This window comes from Ailuropoda melanoleuca, chromosome 4 (assembly GCF_002007445.2).
Source record: "Ailuropoda melanoleuca isolate Jingjing chromosome 4, ASM200744v2, whole genome shotgun sequence".
Lineage (NCBI taxonomy): Eukaryota > Metazoa > Chordata > Mammalia > Carnivora > Ursidae > Ailuropoda > Ailuropoda melanoleuca.
In genome coordinates this window covers 85,596,079-85,599,919 of record NC_048221.1, presented here as the reverse complement: position 1 = coordinate 85,599,919, position 3,841 = coordinate 85,596,079, and the positions used below count along the sequence as shown (strand labels likewise).

The 3,841-nt window shown below is 38.0% G+C and overlaps 1 pseudogene; it reads left to right on the top strand.

The window, feature by feature from the left end:
* Window positions 1-1,878: 1,878 nt before the first annotated feature.
* LOC105241679 overlaps window positions 1,879-3,841 on the top strand; it is a 5,901-nt pseudogene continuing 3,938 nt past the window's right edge.

Sequence of the window (3,841 nt, the reverse complement as noted above, 5' to 3'; positions counted from 1 at the left end):
TATTTGTTTCAGAAAAAAAAAAAGACAACCTACCTCTGTAAATATTTGTATGTACATAGAGTATCTTAGGAAGGATAACCAAAGACTTGAGTTGCTGCTTTATTTATTTTATTTATTTTTAATTTTTTCTCTCTCTCTCTTTTTTTTTAAGTAGTCTTTACATCCAACGTGGGGCTTGAATTCACAACCCAGAGATCAAGAGTTACATGCTCCACTGACTAAGCCAGCTAGGCAACCCTGTTTGACTTGCTGCTCTAGATAGGACAGCTGGGGGACAAGGTGACAGGAAAACTAATTTCTTATATATACCTGTTTGAATTGTGTACTGTGTGCAAAGAGCTGCTAGATTGTACAACCCAAGGATGCACTATTCAAATTCTAATTTGTGCTTTGTCTGGGATTTGTAATTTGTTTGGTATTGTGCTGTGTGCGGCCTGGGCAGCTGTTCACATCACTCCTGTTATTCATGTTTTACATACTCAAGAAAAAGTTCAAAAAAATATGCTTACTCTTTGTTCTATAGTTTAAACAGAATGGCTATTTTCTGAAACTGTCTCAGTTAAAATATCCTAGGATTTCATAAATTTCTGTCTAGATTGTGATTTACATCTCTGTTACCGACCATCAATTTAAAATGAGTTTTTATTATCTTTTAAGAGTTCCCACTCTTAAAAAAAAAAAAAAAAGTTTCCACTCTTTTCAGGAACTTCCTTCAGCACTGAAATGACTAGGCAGCTTTTTCCTCCAAAGAACTCCAAACAAAGATTGGGGAGGCAGAACACTAAAACCTGCCTAAGGGTGTGACCCCCACAAATATCCTCCTCCTGGGAGCTATCAATGATCAATTATTTAGTATGGACTGAGAACTTGAAAAATGTTCTTAACTTTTGATCCTGCAAATTCTGCTACTATGAATTCCCCATGTATCCTAAGGAAAGCATCAGCAATACACGCTAAGGTGTATGTACCAGAATGCTCACTGTGGCTTATTTCTGTTGTCCAAAAACAAACCACAGAGCCATAGATACAGGACTCGTTAAATCTAGTACAGTTCATCTAGGTAATGGAATTCCAGATGTTAGAAGAATAATGAAATGGAAAAATGATTACATTGTGTTGATAAATGATAAAAGCAAATTACAAAGCAGTAGCTAAGGGTATTATCCTTAGACAATCCCAATGTGGTGTTTGTTTTGTTGTTGTTGTTGTTTTAAGTAAGCTCTACACCCAACGTGGAGTTTGAACTCACAACCCTGAGATCAAGAGTTGCATGCTCTGGGGTGCCTGGGTGGTGCAGTTGTTAAGCATCTGCCTTCCGCTCAGGGCGTGTTCCCGGCGTTCTGGGATCGAGCTCCACATCAGGCTCCTCTGCTATGAGCCTGCTTCTTCCTCTCCCACTCCCCCTGCTTGTGTTCCCTCTCTCTAGCTGGCTGTCTCTCTCTCTGTCAAATAAATAAATAAAATCTTTAAAAAAAAAAAAAAAAGAGTTGCATGCTCTGACTGAGCCAGCCAGAAGCCCCCCCCCCTTGCTTTTTAAGAAAAGTGTATAACTATGTCTGGAAAAGATATCCACCAATATGTTAATACTGTTTTTCTTTGGGAGTTGGGCTTATTATAGATTATTTTTAATTTTTTTTGTGCTTACCTGAATTTTCTCAAGTTACAATTAATCCATTTTCTCTTATAATTAAAAAAAAAGTTACCCCCTCCCAAAGTGAATTTGGGGGGTTCTTTGAGCACTTCAATTTGCTCCTCATTAGTCTCATAGTACTCTGAGGCATATATACAAATTTTACTTTTATTTATTTTTTTTAAAGATTTTATTTATTTATGTGACAGAGAGACAGCCAGCGAGAGAGGGAACACAGCAGGGGAGTGGGAGAGGAAGAAGCAGGCCCTCAGCCAAGGAGCCCGATGTGGGACTCGATTCCAGAACACCGGGATCACGCCCTGAGCCGAAGGCAGACGCTCAACGAGTGCGCTACCCAGGCGCCCCATATACAAATTTTAAATGAGGAACATCAATCCTGGGTTATGTAGAGAATTCTTCCAACTTGATCAGGTACTGCAAAGAGGAGGTTAAGAGTAAAGCGGGGCAGATGGTAAGGGAGTGGGGGTGGGTAAAGCAGATTAAATGGTGGTGTTACCTTTGTTGTAAGTTTTCCTTCCAGAAAAGGTAACTTAATTATTTTCTAGCTAAATGAGCTATTTTACATTTGTAGAGATGACAAACTTCACTATTCACCAAGACCATATGCTTTTTGGTATTCATATAGGCTTTGAAGTCTAAAATACATGCTGTTTAGGAATGTTAGTCTAGCCTAGAGAATAATAGCTCTCCCCTAAATAATATATAAGTATCTTTTTAAATTAGCCTTGGCAAGAGGAAATTTTAAAAATAGAAGATGTGGGTCAGAATCAAGTTCTATAAATTAGTACATTCCTTATAAAACATTTATGGATTTGATTGAAGGATTATTTTAGACACATTTGTGTATAGCATAAAGACAAATTAAATGTAAAAAATTTTAATAATGAAAAGGTGAGTCCTAAAAAGACCAGCAGGTGGCATAAATAATTTATTTAATCAAAACTGCCAAGATCTGTATGGTAAAAGATACCTTCCCTGACCTTCCCTCATGAAAAAAAATCTCATGAATATTTAGACCAAAATTCCCAATCAAAGCATCACTAACAAGATTAACTTAGTTATAAATACAAAAATTAAAATTGCAGGAGAAATAGATCTCATAGATATCAACCCAAAGCTAAACTGTGAACTTGTGTGCCCAGACCCATCATTAAACTGAAATACAAAAGACAACATATAATGAGAGTATCTAACCTGATTGCTCCACCCAGACACTTCAGCATCTCTCAAGTAGGAAGAGTGTACTGATATTAGAGACTCAAGAAGGTAATGTTTTTAAAAACTACGTGGGTGTGTACCTGCCCCAGTTAATTACTCTACAGGAACAACATTAAGCCTCTCCTCCTTTCAAATACAACTGGAATGTCCGTCGCAAGGTTCAGTCTTTACTGAGTACTAATAAAGTTCCAAGACACCAACCTATCAGATACCTGTTGGCTGCCAGGATCTGAAATAGGATATTTTCCCCATTCACCAACAAGAAATGTCTCTGCTTACTTTTGTACCTGCTCCCCTGAAAATAGTCCCCATAAGAGAGACACACACCAGAGAGATAGTTGACTGTGTGGTGGGATTGGCCTTGACTTAACACTGGAAGAGGAGACTTTGTCAAGGGTAGTCCTGCAGGTTCTTGATTCTTAGTAGCACATAGAACAGAGGCTCAAGTCTGTGCAGCCAACATATCATCTAAGACCTCCAGTGCAGTGCTTCCTGACCTGGGACCCTCAGCTGGAAGGCCAGGGACCACAAACTTATCACCATACGTTAGAATCCACATATGCGTAGTTTCAAAAAAACTGCACCAAACTCTTAATAATGCTTTCTCTGGAAAGTGAGTTTATAGGAGACTATTTTATGCTCACTATTCTACCTTTACTGCCTAGAGTCATATACATAGTAGGTACTAAATAAATACCTGTTGAATGAATGAGTACTTTCTTTTCATGTTTAAATTTTTTTGAAGTGAGCATGGTATTTCTGAAATCAAAATGAAAATAAAGGTTTTCTGGCACTCTCAAACTCTAAAAGTAAAAAATTACTCTTCTAGAGAATTTTTCCCTGGGTGAAAACCTCATTGCTTTTCTTCCATACTCTTTATTTGTTTTTTGTTTTGTTTTGAAGATTTTATTTATTTATTTTTGCAAGAGAGAGTGAGCGAGCACAAGCGGGGGGGGGGGGGGGGCGCAGGGG